This window comes from Lissotriton helveticus, chromosome 2_1, assembly GCF_964261635.1.
Source record: "Lissotriton helveticus chromosome 2_1, aLisHel1.1, whole genome shotgun sequence".
Lineage (NCBI taxonomy): Eukaryota > Metazoa > Chordata > Amphibia > Caudata > Salamandridae > Lissotriton > Lissotriton helveticus.
This window is the reverse complement of record NC_136059.1, coordinates 734,467,164-734,483,849: the sequence shown is the minus strand read 5'-3', so window position 1 is coordinate 734,483,849 and position 16,686 is coordinate 734,467,164. Positions and strand designations below refer to the sequence as shown.

The 16,686-nt window shown below is 47.9% G+C and overlaps 1 protein-coding gene across 4 annotated transcripts in view; it reads right to left on the bottom strand.

The window, feature by feature from the left end:
* PAM (peptidylglycine alpha-amidating monooxygenase) overlaps positions 1 to 16,084 on the bottom strand; it is a 1,252,349-nt gene extending 1,236,265 nt beyond the window's left edge. For 2 of the 4 annotated variants that reach the window (XM_078675444.1, XM_078675445.1), the window contains exon 1: positions 15,881 to 16,065. The gene's annotated coding sequence lies outside the window, so the exon portion shown is untranslated. Of the gene's footprint in view, positions 1 to 15,880 lie in introns of all 4 variants that reach the window. The other 2 variants (XM_078675446.1, XM_078675447.1) reach the window with 2 other exon arrangements.
* Between the last annotated feature and the right edge of the window lie 602 nt (positions 16,085 to 16,686).

Below are 16,686 nucleotides of genomic sequence, written 5' to 3'. Positions count from 1 at the left end.
ATAATATGAACACACGGTAAAATGAAAAAATGATCGCGATATTAGAAAAAAGACTATGGGCAACACTGCGTGTCTTTCTACATTGCCATTCACACATAAATACATGAACCCGGAAGCAATACTGTTTCCGGGACCAACAGTGGCAGAGTCAGAACCAGTTTGATTACGGAGGAAACGCAGGTAGCAGGAGACTCAACGCCGACAAAACCGTAACGTATTACAAACTGTGAAATACAAACTAAAATATGACCTGTCCTCATAGCAGGCCCCGCTGACCCACTTGGATCCTGATGAGGTTTTCATGAAAACCGTTCGAAGGTACGTGTTTTGAATGGACATGAAAAATAGTCGTGCATGGTATGACTGCACCAAACGAGTGAGTGATTCAACCCTGAAGGTCCATAAAAATACGCCTTTTTCACCGTCAATCCCGTACAATACTGAGCCTGTATGAATGTATTTCAAACCGAACGAGAAGGTATATGAAATTCGCCTTCTGCGGTATGGGTTGCATTAACGCAAAGAATGAATGCTTTTGAAGGTATATGAAATGCGCCTTCAACTGTATGACTGTGTCTAACGAATTAAGTGACACCGAGCAAGAGAGGATTATAGTGGCTTCGGTGTATGAGTCGAATGAGTTAAAGAATGGAAATAATTCCTAAAACACGCATGTAAATTCCCTCTGAATGAATATGAATAGTTTGGTTGTGATCATATCACACTAAACTAGAGAACTATTGATCACAGCTATTTAAGTTCTCAATACCGACAATGGCTTCCAATAATAGAGAGCATGCATTCCTCCTTCACACAGAATGCACGATAGTAGATACCACTCTGCCATTGGACGTACTAGTAAAACGAAGTCATACCACATTTGCCAAATATGAGAGAGTTGACCCTGCCTAAGACATAGGGAGATGAGTTAGAAGTATTACCATTACCATTGATTATACCAATGTGTTTAATATGTCCATGGGATGTTCTTAAATTTTGGATAACCTGAAACCCCCCCTTTTTTTGTTCAGTCTGTTACAATAATTTTTATCTTCACAGGTACCTTAGGACCTTTAGGAACCGCATTAAACGTTGTTCCTCGACTCAGATACACTAAGCAATCCTTAGGAGTACATCTCACTTTTTATACACCTCACCCCCTGGTCCTGAAGAAAGCCCACCCGACCATCTGGCGACTAAGGGCTGAAACGTGTTGACCTACACCGTTTTCCTAGTGTGATTGAGTCATAATAACTCCAAGTCACCTACATCAATTTTATTGCCTCTCGAAACCAGAATGAATAAATAACAGTGTCTGGAACCTAGAGACTTTTAATTTACCTTCACTATTTCACGAGCACCATTACTGGTCACTACTGTATTAACAAAAGGGTATTTCCTCCTGGTGGAGGTTGCATAACCACTAAACCCGATGATTGTGCAAACACGTGTGAGGGAAAGCGGAGAACAAAGATATACCGCTTAACGTTACCAACATTCAACACGTGAATGAGGGTTTTTTATTGGGACTTGAAAGAACCGTTTCCGCATACCCAGAGTTATGCAGGACAAGTGATCCTTCTCTTTTGATTAGATTATACTTGAATATAGGGAATTGAACGGATCACGGATTCCTTCCCCCCCCCCCCCCCCCTTGATTAGGAGTATACTTGCAGCATTGCATTTTGGCCACTTTTCTATCCATATTTCTTGATAAATTAAAAAAATGCAGCAAAATATAGCCAAGACCCTAGCCTAAAAAGAGCCTAGGGTTAAGGAAGGCCAGAACATATGCAACAAGCATCTTCAGTCCTGGTGACAGACAGTACTCATTAAAGCTACTCGGTCTTAAAAAATAAACAAAATACTATATTTTACAGAAACTGGACCCTAAAAGAAAAAGAATGCATACACTGACAGGGTGTATGCCAATTACCTTCACCTGCATCTCTATCAGGGCTTTATCTAAACATGTTCTATGATAATCGAAAATGCATGTGGCTCAAAGCAACAAAGTCTGATATCCTACTCAAAGTGCACATAGCCCTTGCATACTTTTGTATTAAAAGGTATCCTGGAAACGACCTTATTTTCAGTGCTTGCCATTTCATCCCATACATTTCTCCTGCACTATCTGTGCTACCCGTTCACTGTGCACTTAGAATGCCCGTGTACTCAACCTTTTTAGCATGGTGTATGTGTGCTTCCATTAGAAGTTCACTGTGCAAGTAGAATGCCAGTGTACCCAACCTTTTTAGCATGGTATGTGTGTGCTTCCATTAGAAGTAGCGAGCAGTAATAGCGTTTGCTCAATACTTGCTCTTTTGCCCCAAGCACCGCCCTGGCAAATGTACGACTCAAGGATTTAAAAGCAACGTTTCATTTTTAGGTCTTGGCTGTCAGACAACTTTGAGCTGCCTGGTTGTGAAATACTTTTTCTGGGCTAAACCAACAGTTCACAGAGGGCTCTTATTGGCATCTGCTTGCTTTGTATTCAATGGTTTTCCTTCCAGTTCTTTCCCTAGAGCATATCCACTTTACCATTCTTTAGATCGGCTGACTTGTATCCTTCCACTGCTCACTCTAGGTAACTATTTTTTTCTTTTCCGTTTAGCACCCTGGGGGAGTGTCTATATTATCTGGGGCCCTCCCTCGTTAGCTTCTTTCATTGCCAAATATACACACTTTGTGATGCTCTCTATCACATGTGCTACTCTTCCTACCCTTCCTCTTTGGGGTTTATTTTTATTTTGAGTCCCCATTCTGTCCATTGCCTCAGTCCTCTATTGTTTCCCTGCCACTCTCTGGTATTAAAAACAAGCATTAAGCATTAGCATAGCCAATAGGTCTCGCATTTTGGGACCTTGTAAGTGTTTAGCCATGCAACAGTTGATGTTGTTGCACCAAGGATATTCTGCTGCATAACTAAATACTTATAGGGTCCAAAAAGCGAGGCCTATTTGCTATGCCAATGCTTGTGTTTTTGTTGTTGCTGTTTTGTTTAAGTTGCCAGATCTACAATAGCTGGACATGGTTTTAGTTAACAGTTCTTTGCAGCAAATTACCTTGTTTTCATTGCTCTGAATGTTGTTTCCATTCTGGTTGTAGGAAACAGTCATTCCCGGGTGTGTGGGGGCAGCCCATGCGCCGAACTTTGCAAATGAGAAAAAGCCTGGTGCAGGCGCAATTTACAAGTGTGGAGTGAATGAGCCCCAGGCAGCATGACTCACTCACACAGGAGTTCATGCACTGCACATGCCTACTCAGCATGGTTTAAGGAAACTCGACCCACTCCCTCCCAGGCATCAAGCACATACATATTTACCAAGAAACTCTGAGAAGAGCCTGCCTGCTGCACTGACGGCTGGTGGTGTGTGTGCCTGGTGAAAGCGTGCACTGACGGCTGGTGGTGTGTGTGCCTGGTGGAAGCGTGCACTGACGGCTGGTGGTGTGTGTGCCTGGTGGAAGTGTGCACTGATGGCTGGTGGTGTGTGTGCCTGGTGAAAGCGTGCACTGATGGCTGGTGGTGTGTGTGCCTGGTGGAAGCGTGCACCAACGGCAGGTGGTGTGTGTGTGCCTGTTGAAAGCGTGCACTGATGGCTGGTGGTGTGTGCCTGGTGGAAGCGTGCACTGACGGCTGGTAGTGTGTGTGCCTGGTGGAAGCGTGCACCGACGGCTGATGGTGTGTGCGCCTGGTGGAAGCGTGCACTGGTGGCTGGTAGTGTGTGTGCCTGGTGAAAGCGTGCACTGACAACTGGTGGTGTGTGCCTGGTGGAAGTGTGCACTGATGGCTGGTGGTGTGTGTGCCTGTTGGAAGCGTGCACTGACGGCTGGTGGTGTGTGTGCCTGGTGGAAGCGTGCACTGACAGCTGGTGGTGTGTGTTTGCCTGGTGGAAGCATGCCCTGATGGCTGGTGGGGAAGCGTGCACTGACGGCTGGTGATGTGTGTGCCTGGTGGAAGCGTGCACTGACGGCTGGTGGTGTGTGTGCCTGGTGGAAGCATGCACTGACGGCTAGTGGTGTATGTGCCTGGTGGAAGTGTGCCTGGTGGAAGCGTGCACTGACGGCTGGTGGTGTGTGTGCCTGGTGGAAGCGTGCATTGACGGCTGGTGGTGCCTGTGCCTGGTGAAAGTGTGCACTGACAACTGATGGTGTGTGTGCCTGGTGGAAGCAGGAGCACTCACAGCAATAGAAGACACAAATGAAACTGATGAAGAGGGAGGGGGAGAAGGGAGGGGGGAGTGCGAGCAGAGGAGCATTCACAGGGATAGAAGACACAAATGAAACTGGTGGAGAAGGGAGGGGGGGAGTGCGAGCAGAGGTGCCTGATTACAGCAATAAAAACACAGACGGCAGCTGTGCATGTGCACGCGCTGCGCTCGTGAACACAAGCTGGAGGCCAGCAAAAGCCTCTGGTGGCTCTTTTAAAGGCCACTTACTAAATGTCTAGAAGAGACAGCATGCGCTGTCTCAGGCGAGACCTAAAAAATGCAAACCCCAAAAATGATGTAAAGTTATATTTTTCAGAGGGCCCGGTAGCTGTAATATGCGGCAGGATGCTCAGCTACAGAAAAAGCACTTTTGCTAACATAACATTTCTCTCTTTTTTTATAAAACATTTACTAATACAAGTAGATCAGAACAACGGAGGAGTGGGGCGGTGGAAAGCAATGGACAGAATGAAAACTTCTATTTGTCAGAGCAGTGTTTGGAGTGCTAAAGAGCAAGTCATGGATAAATGCCCCTACCGCTGGCTGCTTCTAACTGAAGCACACAAACACCATCTTGAAAAGTTTGTGTACACGTTCTTTTTACTTACCCTTCTTTAAATAACTTTTAACGGATAAGAACAAAAACACTCCTTATACTTTAAGGATGCCTAGAATGCATGCAGCAACCCCTATATTATGGATCAAACATATTTTGAAAGGACAAACACCTCTTTTTCGTTTCTCAAAGTGTCAACATATGACCAAAAATATCATTTTATTAACTTGAATCCTGAACACTGCTGCTACCGTCTATCAATTAATAGTATAAGGTTGTAATCCTGAGTCAAGAAAAGACAAAGATATCCTTGAATAGCATTATTGTTTCTTTTTTAGTATCATCCGTAATACATACATGAGAATACAAAAAATACATTATATAGAAATAGGAAAAAAACCTTATACAAACGAAAAACATAGAAGACGTATATACATGCACATTATAAAGACATTACATACACATTCATTGTTCATATCTATGCTCTATAACGCTGCTTTAAGAGCATAGTGTGACAAAGGTGTCCTATAGTGTAAGACTACATAGATTATAGCCAGCACCCTCCTCTACGCACTCAAGGCCGGCCGAAACCACACCTGCTTCCAAGCCGCCCCGAAACGGACACACGGACACACGGACCTTTCTCCTGCCACACCTGCAGCTTCACCTGCGACAGAACCATTAAACCTCCAAGGACTGGACCCAACCACCTCCGCTGCATACTCCTCAACACCTGCTCCACACGCAAACACGCCGTCGAGCTCTGGGATATGCTCGACACATCCGCCCCAGACGTGGCCTTCCGGACCGAGACCTCGCGCCTGACATCGCCATAGCCATCCCGGACGGCTACAGGATCACCCGCAGGGATCGCGCCAACGGAATCGGAGGAGGAATAGCCATCGTCCACAAGTCCACCCTCAAGGTCTCCACCCACGCAGACGACACGCTCAACACCGCAGAACACCTGCACTTCCGGATCCACACCGACTCCAACACCACCCTCAGAGGAACACTCATCTACAGACCACCGGACCCCGAGCTCAATTCAGCGACTCCATCGCCGACCTCGCCAGCACCCACGCACTCGCCTCCACGGACTACATCCTCCTCGGGGACCTGAATTTCCACCTTGAGAACAACAACGACGCAAACTCCGCCACCCTGACCGATAACCTCGCCAACCTCGGCCTCAGACAACTCGTCACCGCACCCACCCACGCCGCTGGCCACACACTGGACCCCATCTTCTCCAGAGGCACCCATGTCGCCTTCAACCACACCACCGAACTCCACTGGACCGACCACTGCTGCATCCATTTCACCTTCAACAAACCAACCACGCACCACCGCGCCCAACAGCTACCTCGCCACTGCTGGAGCAAAGTCACCGAAGACCAGCTGATCACCAACCTCTCCCAGAACCCACCCACCGATCCCACCAACCCAGACGCCGCAGTCCGCAACCTCAGACAGTTGATCGTCGACTGTGCCAACACCCTCGCCCAACTCAAGAAACCCTCCAACAACCACGCCAGCAGGAGAGCCACCTGGTTCACAGATGAGCTGCAGACCTCCAAACGAACCTACCGGAAACTGGAGAAGATATGGCTCCACGAACGCACTCCGGACTACCACGCAGCCCACAAGGACGCTAGTCGCAGACATCACCACCTCATCAGAATAGCCAAGAGATCCTCCTTCAAAGACCGCCTGGATAACAACGCACACAACAGCAAAGAGCTCTTCAGCATTGTAAAGGAACTCTCCAACCCCAGCACCAACACCAACGACATACCGCCCTCACAAGAACTGTGCAACTCACTAGCCATCTTCTTCCACCGCAAGATCACTGACATCCATGACAGCTTCAACACCATGACCGCCCTGACTACGCCAGACCCCACCTCCCCTGTTAATAACACCAGCGCCAACCGCCTGACCTCCTGGTCCAACATCAACGACGACGAGACACGCAAGGTCATGAACTCCATCCACTCAGGATCTCCGTCAGACCCATGCCCACACCACCAATTCACCAAGGCAGACGCTGCCATCGCACCTCAACTACGGAATGTCATCAACATCTCCTTCGAAACAGCGACATTCCCGGAAAGCTGGAAACACGCCGAAATCAACGCCCTCCTCAAGAAGCCCAAGGCGGACCCCAAGGACCTCAAAAACTTTCGGCCCATCTCTCTGCTCCCGTTCCCGGTGAAGGTCATCGAGAAAATCGTCAACATGCAACTGGCCCGCCACCTGGAAGACAACAACATCTTGGACCCGTCCCAGTCCGGGTTCAGACGAAACCACAGCACCGAGACAGCCCCCATCGCCGCCACAGACGACATCAGGCGCCAACTAGAGAACGGCGAAACATCAGCCCTCATCCTCCCGGACCTGTCAGCCGTCTTCGACACGGTCTGCCATCGCACTCTAAAGACATGCCTCCTAGAAGCCGGAATCCAAGAGAAGGCCCTTGACTGGACCACATCCTTCCTCTCCGGCAGAACCCAGAGCGTCTCCCTCCCGCTTTTCCGATCCGAGGCCACCGACATCATCTGTGGCGTCCCCCAGGGCTCATCCCTCAGCCCGACGCTGTTCAACGTCTACATGGCCCCCCTCACACAAGTGGCCCGCCAACACGACCTCAACATCATCTCCTACGCCAACAACACCCAGCTCATCCTCTCCCTCACCAAGGACCCGCACACCGCCAAAACCAACCTCCATGAGGGAATGAAGGCCGTCGCCGAATGGATGAAGAACAGCCGTCTGAAGCTGAACTTGGACAAGACGGAGGTACTCATCCTCGGACCCACCCCCTCAGCCTGGGACGACTCCTGGTGGCTGACCACACTGGGAACAGCAGCGACACCCACCAACCATGCACGCAACCTAGGATTCATCCTCGACTCCTCCCTCTCCATGTCTAAACAGGTCAACGCCGTCTCCTCCTCCTGCTACAATACCCTCCGCATGCTCCGCAGGATCTACAAGTGGATCCTGACCGAAACAAGAAGAATGGTGACACAGGCCCTCGTCAGCAGCAGACTGGACTATGGCAACGCACTCTACGCAGGAATCCCAGCCAAACACCTACGACGACTACAACGCATCCAAAACGCCTCCGCCCGACTGATCATCAACGTCCCCCGCCGCAGCCACATCACCCCCCACCTGAGAGACCTACACTGGCTCCCCGTCGACAAGAGGATCACCTTCAAACTCCTCACCCACGCACACAAAGCACTCCACCACGCCAGACCAGCCTACCTGAACAGCAGACTCAGCTTCTACACCCCCACCCGCCAGCTCTGCTCCGCCAGCCTCGCCCTCGCCGCTGTCCCCCGCATCCAACGAACAACCTCCGGCGGCAGATCCTTCTCCTACCTCGCCGCCAAGACCTGGAACACCCTCCCTATCCACCTACGGCAGACCCAAGACCTACTCGCCTTCAGAAGACTCCTAAAGACCTGGCTCTTCGAGCAGTAGCGGTGCCCCCTCCCCTCAGCGCCTTGAGACCCTCACGGGTAAGTAGAGCTCTTTACAAGTACTCTGATTGATTGATTGATTATATGTCTGTTGATTGGGGGGTGCATGTTTTAACCCTTAATGTTGCAGTCCAGCATGCATGTAAGGATGCTATATTTTGTATAGCTTCTTTAAACAAAGGTGTACAGCCACTGAAACCATCTAGGGCAGTGGCTCTTAACCTTTTGACTCACTGGAATCCGGAGACCCCTGCTGAATGATTATTAGAACCTTGAGATCCTCGCCGAGTCATTACTAGAAGCCGACGATCCGGGCTTAAGCAATTTCCGTGATTTTAACCTCAAACCAATACACAATCGATTACATATTTTAATTCATTCACAAACAATTAGAAAAACAAATCACAATTTTAATTTTTATGGAACTTTGGAGCTTTTCTAAATTCAATTAAGGCAAATCATGGCCCATACCATATACTGTCTGATACACTTGCACTATTCCACGAATCAATCTAAGGAATCCAACTTATTTGAACCTCCAATTTCAAACTTCTTCACATTTACAGAACGTTTTTAAATGTTCCCTTTTACATTTGGCTTCATTTAATTACAGTTTATTAATCTGTTAATAAAAGGTAATTTCATAAGTATTGATGGACCCCCTGAGTAGGCTTTCACAACCCCCAGGGGTCCTCGGACCACAGGTTAAGAACCACTGATCTAGGGGAAAAACAAGCAATGGCAAAGCAAATAGGTTTCATGGGCAAGAGCTATTGGCTTTGCCAAAGCTTGTTTAAATGGTGGGAAACGGGATGATATCACCTGCGCTCGCCTGGCAGGAGTTGGAGCTCTTGCCTCCCCATCACCATAATGCACCCTGTGGAAACTGCTTATACAATTAAAAACAAGCACAGAATGTGCGTAGAGAAACAACAGCTGTGAGTCAGGTTTAAAATTAGCTTCTGGTGATAGTTCATTCATTTTTCATGGCTTTAATGTTGAATGGAGACACCCACTGAATACCTCTGCATGTGTTAGTAACCACTTTACTGTTCCAACAAAGCAGAAGGGGGAAAACAAGCAGATATTGTTTTCAGTTTTGAGAAAAACAATCCGGCTGCATCAAACCGAAAATACTAAATTTGATACAAATCCAGTGATCTGTGCCAACGAACATGCAAGTGAAAAATATACTCTTACAACATAACCAATGGAACTGTATGCATTTCGTGCATGCCTAGTAGGCAGGAAAACTGGCCATGACAACTGTTTACGCAACTAAGTCAAGCACATATGTGTAAAATGTACCAGCAGAGGACAGATCACAGATTACTGACTCATACTGTGTGAATATTTAAGGGGCGTCTGTAGAACTCACAACTTTGGAAAATCCAACAGATGAGCAGATTACCGACAGTCGTATATTTAGTTGAGAGATGGGAGCATGTATTGTTCCGGGTGATGGTCACAGGGGCACCATCTGGGAACAGTGACAAAGCCCTTGCTTTGTGGCTGTTCACAAAAGTCCTCAAAGACGTTTTCCTCCCGAATTCCATGCCCATCTTTAGTTGTGAAAAAGATGCAATGGCAACCCAATTATGACCAGAAATTGTACCAAGAGCACCAATCTATTTTTAGGAGACGTGGGGAGAATGTCCTCCCTCTGAAAAAGTTCTAAAAATATATCTATACATGGATTTCTTCACATTGAATAAAAGAACAGCTTACGAGGCCAATATTCCTGTGACGGCAGTGGCCGCTTCATGCAAGATTGCCTTACTGCCTCCTACCAGGTAGCCACTAGTAATGTTAACACATTTCGTCAGTTTAGGATGCCTCTGGATGCCTGCGGATGGGTAAAAATATAACAACTATGGCTGTAGTGCCCTGGTCCCAAGGTAAAAATATCAGTAATAAATCTCCTCAATGCTGCATGATTTATAACTCAAACATCAGCTTTAAATATATACATTTACAAAGTCAACCATTTTCCTCAAACATCACCTATGAGTTCTGAAAATACACACATTTTCATCTTGAATATTAACTTTTCAATTTTTGTATACGTATATTAATTCAACAAAGCGAACGCTTCCAATTCAATAGGCTGGGATGCACATAGTAGAGATACTTACAGGCAGCTGGAGAGCTACCTGTAGCTCGTAAGCTACTCTGGAAAAATCCTACTCCAGATATTTAGTTTAATGTGCTCCTTTTCCCCCTCCCAACAGAAATAAAATACAGCTCACAACATTAGAGAGTAACAGAAAGAGGGACAATTGAGGTAAGCAAAGAATTAATTTTCATTTCTCAACCTGAAAAGATTGGTTATAAAATATTTTTTAAAGGGAGATCAGAAATGAAGCATTCAAAGAAAGTATACATAAATGTGCAAATTACATCTTCGAGAATTAGACTACCTGATCAAATGAGGGGCGGATATGAAGTATCCAAAAATAACAAGACTACCAGTGGTGATTGCCTGTTTTTCCCTTATAAAACTGTAACAAGGGGGGAAAGTGCAATTTTGTTACACGCATTCGCTTCCTTTGCAAAAACAAAAAATAACTGAAGAGCTGTGGGCTAACAGAATAGTACCTTGGGTTTACTGCTTGCTTTGCAGAGACAGCAAATCACACCTTCCTTCTCAAACGTGCAGATCAGGAGGACCCTTCCAAATAAGTTAAGGCAAAGCGATCCAAATAGATCTGCATGGAGATGTCACGTCACACGACCAATTACTCCCTTCACAATACAGGATAGCCTCACTCACCACTTTACAGCCTTCAAAAGCCAAGGCCTATCCTTATATAATATATATATGCCGAGGTATTGGTATTCTGGCTAGATGGGGCTCCTGTGGCCAGTTACACCTTCACAAGCCAATGTACTGCCTCACTTACCCCGGCACTTCGCCATATCGCACTTGTAACCTCATGTTCCCTGTTAGTGTCACCAGGCACCTTAGTACTGGCTTATATGTCCAGGTACACCTTTGTACCCTCAGCTTAGGCCTCATATGAAAAGGCCTGGAGACGATATAGAAACGCAAGGGAGATGCATGGATGGAATGCTATAAGAAAGTATCAGCCACTAAAAATCACACACGGCTATTTTCCCATCCTTAATTTTTTTGCCCACTATGCCACTCCAGAGAGCGGCCCACCATTGAGAAATCGGCTTGTTTCTTCTCCAAAAGCCACAGTGCAAGTGCAACCCAACCTGCCAGGCCCCCTCTAGATGGAAACAGAGGGCAGGCCACACCAGTGGAACAGCGAGCACGGAGCCATGAAGGACTCTACCTGCTGCACTTAGCCTCACACACAAAATGTGCCTTCGTGTAGCCGACAATTAAAACACTGGCTTGAGGCCTGAGAGCATCAGAACAGCGGACTCAATCAAGAAAGAGAAAGCCATCAGAGCATTGCCCGGGGCTGGAAACCACTAGAACAGAGCTTCCAAACGTCTCAGCCCCTGACAGTCACTTAGGCTGCTTTCCCGGGCAGGCAAAAAGTTACCTGCTCTGCTGCTGACACCAACTGTTAAATGCATCTTCCTTTGACACCGTGTAACCAGCATTGCACAGGTGCAGTCATATGCCTGGCCTAGCCACACAACATCATGGGTCTAGCTACACCATCTAACTCTATAACTGGGTTACTTATGCCTGTAAAGTACTTCAGACATTAAACACCTGCTGCTGTAATCCGGGTACAACCCTGCAATCACAGTCTTTCATATGTCTGATGATGCCATGCTGGGCAAATAGAACATGTGTCTGAATAACTACAGCACTGTTAACCTGCAGTGCCAGTTTCTATATAAAACTCACATTATTACTATTATTAGACAGCCAAGTGCAGCATCATCAGGTAGGTGTGGCCATCGTACGGCATTGCAGTCGGTCGTACGGGAAAGTACAGCCTGATAGGCATAGCAACAGCTTCTTATGCATCGATACATGCAGCACCACCTGTGTGCCTTGCACTTCACATAGGATGCAACAGTATGGGTGCTCAAGAGTAGAGCCCTAAAATTAAGGCTGCTCCTACTTCATTTTTTTTATTTTTATGTATTGGTCTTGGCTGGCAGCAAACGTTCACTTAAATGCTATTGCTCAAGCACAGGCAAAGCCAGTTGGTTCGATGTTTGCACGGTATGATACTCCATTTGCCAAACCTTTTATTTATATACTGGGAGGTGAGCTCCGAAAAAAAAGCACCTGATAAAGGAATGCTACAGGAAAAAATGCTTTTGTTTTCTGTAGCAGCCCTTTTTCAGATGTTTGTGTCAGCACCTGCTTCTCGGTGCTACCAGGCTACTTGCAGACTTAAAAATATTTCAACATGCATTTCATCGGTATTGGAAGATCACACCGAAACAGCCAATAGAAAAATGTTATACCAAAGTACTCTTGTAGGCTGACCTAAGATGTGATTGACAATGTCACGAGCCACTGACTGAAGATTCCCAGGCAAATTAAGCAAATGGATAAATGAAGCTGACTCAAACCTCCCTCCCCCTCCCCCCCCAAAAAGTATGTATAGAAAAGCACCATATGTGCCTCTTAGAGGTTACAACGTGTAATGTGTATCCACCTATGTGGAAACAAAGTCTATTCTGCCCGTGCCCTCTTCTTCCCTGTGAACAATATGTGAGAAGAATGCTTTATAAGCCAGAACTAGTCATGGTTTCAGAGGGTTTATTTAGTCTGAGACACATGGAAGGGACCCTTCTTTCTGTTGCAGCTGTCAAAATCAGTAAATACAACACATCTCTCTGAAACCCTCTGGCGTATCCCCCCCTCCCCCCTTGTGCGCCCCCCCCCCCCACACACACACATTGAATGGCGTAAGCACAAACAAAATGCAGTGTTCAATGCCAACATGTTTTATCAGTGAAAATAACGACTAAGCTCTAAACATTGTCATAAAGTACTGAATGTCACAAAATCATCTTTCTTGGGTTAAGTAGCTTAGGATAAGTAACTTGCCTTCACTCTGAAATCTTCCACTGAAGAACTATATGTGAGTTCCAAACTCTGAAGAGCCAATGGAGCCCCAAACTCGGAAGAAAAGGAGAGTCCCTTACCCCCCCCCCCCCCTCCAACTCTGCAGAACCAAATGAGAGCCCCAAGCTCTGCAGAAGCAGGCCGGGAGGCAGAAGCCCGAGGCACTAAAACACTTTGGAATTAGCCACGAGGATAAAGGAACAGTTCCTTACTCAAGAAGTAAACCCCTGGGCGATGAGAGGTATTTATCATACATAGTTACAGCTTTTATTTTATTTATTTATTTATGCATTTTTAGTGGAGTGGAGAAGTGTGGCTCATTGGTTAGAGGCGGCAGACCCGTAAGCAGAGAACGGCCCGGGACCAGGGTTCGATTCCCGACGCGGCAGGGTCGTGGACCAGGGTCAGCGGACTCGATAATTCTCGCCTCGGTGCCTACTCTAGTCAGAAACCACACTCGGCAACTCTGGGCATCAGCTTGCCTCATCTTCACAACGGCCCCCCAGACCGCCGGGGATGCTTGGTCACACCTTAGAGATACCCATCAGGGACCATCTCTCAGGGTGAGCCAGGACGGGTTCCCCAGCGGTCGAAGCGTGGAGATACTCCTCCGGGAGTCGATTCCTAGCGCTATATAAACCCGCAATTAATTAATTAATTAATTATATAGCGCGGACTTTACCCGAAGGTGTCAGAGCGCTTCACAAAAGGAACAGAAATGGAACATAATGAGAAACATTACAAAAGCATACGTTACGTTACATAAAGTAATAGTGACATTTGTGATCAAACAATATACATGAGGTATTAAAAATTGTGAGCAACCAAAAATACATGAGGTAGTAAAGGTAATAGTGACAATTGTGAGCAAACAGAATACATGAGGTAGTGAACAAAATGCGCCTAATACCCATGTGATGCCCCCATATTTGAGGCGCTTTAAACCAATAGAAACAAGGCAACAGATCGCGCCCGCTCGGACGGGCAATCGTTGCTAATTCGGCATATTTCAGTAAAGACTTTTCAAGGTTTAGGGAAAAAAAAAACTCTGTAATTACTTTGACATCTCAACTCTTCTGTCGCCAGTGTGTTTAAAAAAACATAAATGTATTGATTACATCCCAAAGCCCAAGTGTGTCAAAAGAGAGTAAGAGGGAGGTGTGAATCGGTTTAGAGGGGTCACTGAAAACGGGGGACAATGAGTCAGTAGCTCCGCTTAGTTTGAACTCGCCACTGTTCCGATACCGTTAGAATTTAGAAACGTGGCCGACTGGAAAGTGCATACAGGTGAGCTCCGCGGGCCGGACAGCACATGCTGAGGGTCGCTGCAGTGAGAGGTCAGGCTTATGGTGAGGGTCACTGTAGTGAGAGGTCAGTCTATGGTGAGGGTCGCTGCAGTGAGAGGTCAGTCTATGGTGAGGGTCACTGCAGTGAGAGCTAATTCTATGGTGAGGGTCACTGCAGTGAGAGGTCAGTCTACGGTGAGGGTCACTGCAGTAAGAGGTCAGGCTTATGGTGAGGGTCGCTGCAGTGAGAGGTCAGTCTATGGTGAGGGTCACTGCAGTGAGAGGTCAGTCTATGGTGAGGGTCACTGCAGTGAGAGGTCAGTCTACGGTGAGGGTCACTGCAGTGAGAGGTCAGGCTTATGCTGAGGGTCGTGGCAGGGAGAGGTCACTCAGCGGTGAGAGACAACAGGGAGAGGTCAGTGTATGGCGAGGGACACAGGTTAGACTTGGACCAATGCAGCGGCTGAGACGAATCCCAATGAGCCACAGCTGCGACAGTGACCACTTGTGAGGGACCACAGCAGCGACAGTCACCACTCGTGAGGGACCACAGCAGCGACAGTGACCACTCGTGAGGGACCACAGCAGCGACAGTCACCACTCGTGAGGGGCCACAGCTGTGACAGCGAAGTATCAGGGACGAGAGCGACTACAGTGAAGACTAGCAAGGGGCCACAGCTGTCACAGTGAGGAGTGATGGCCCGCAGATGCGGTGGTAACAGGTGGTGGCCAATAGGACACTGTATGGATAGGTCAAACAAGCATGATCACGAACCACAGGGACGTGTCCAAAGGGTATGGTCGGTTGTGGGGGACCCAGTAGGGACAGGTGGTGGAGGCTGGGGACAGGCCACAGTTACCGGTCAGTGGCAGATACGCAGGGGTCACTGCAGCGATATGTTCAACGGGGGACCGGGTAATGGCTGTTATAGGGCCGTGGAGAATGATCAGGGAGTGACAGCGGGGGATGACTGTCACGGGTCCCTAAAGTCAGTGCAGGTTCAGTGGAGAGTGATGGGGTCGGGGCACTCACTGCTCGTGCAGGTGACATTAACAGAAGGTCCATGCCGGATGGGTGGTGGTGGGGTTACAACAAGAACGAGACATGAGGGCAAAAGTCCCTAAAGTGTCGGTGCACGATGAGCAGGGGGTCCCAGCAGAGACAGCTCCGCGGAGGACGGCCGGGGGCTTCATGGCACTGACTGATCATCAGGTGTGGCGGCAGGGACATGTAGCGGGTCAAGGGGTCACGGCCGATGGGACAGGCGGTCCCTGTAATGTCGGCAGTCAGAGCTAGGTTCAGAGGCGGGCGCTGAGCTTACTTGTTCTAGGAAGTTGTCTGTCGGACCCCAGGGGACAGACGGGGTGGATCCAGGCAGACGCCACCCCAGGGCGGCACTGGGGGCAGGGGATCCCGAATTACAGTCCGAGGTGGGGTAGACGAGGGTGTCCCCGTCTCACACACAGACCTCAGCAGCCGCTTCCCGTCCGAGAGGAGGAGGAGCCTGAGGCCGTCAGAAGTCCCCGCCCACAGTGCCTCGGCAAGCATGCCGGCCTCTCACTCCGCCCTGCCTCTGCCCCTTTCCACCCGCCTCCTCCCAGCACCCATAGAAGTATGCGGCCAGACCACCTATCCAGCTGAACAGGTATCCCGCAAACCTAACAAAGAAACTGACAGCCAGAAATGAGAAGCCAAACAGGAATTCAACAGCTCATAAAGAGTGGAGCCTCCTGAAATCAAGTACCACACGATTGATTGTCTTATCTTATAGGTATTTCTATCGCGATTTATACAGCGAGGTGCCGAAGCGCATCATGCGTTTCAAAAAATGCAGCAATCCGAAAAACGTAACATTATTACGAGACTGGGTGTGGGGGTTCCATGCAGTAGTCGTGTGTTTCCAAAAAGAGGGCACAGAACACACTTTAAAGGCGGCACTTTCGATTTAGTCAGACTCTCTCTAATGCCAATGCTGAGGTCTGACATTAGTCATGAATTAGAAGGATATAACAAGTTACAGAGGAGTTCAGTGACCATGTAGAGAGGAAAGAGGATGAAGGCCCAGCTCTTTTGTAAGGTCACAGAACTCCAAGGTGACTTGCAATATCCTTTAAATATACTACAGGG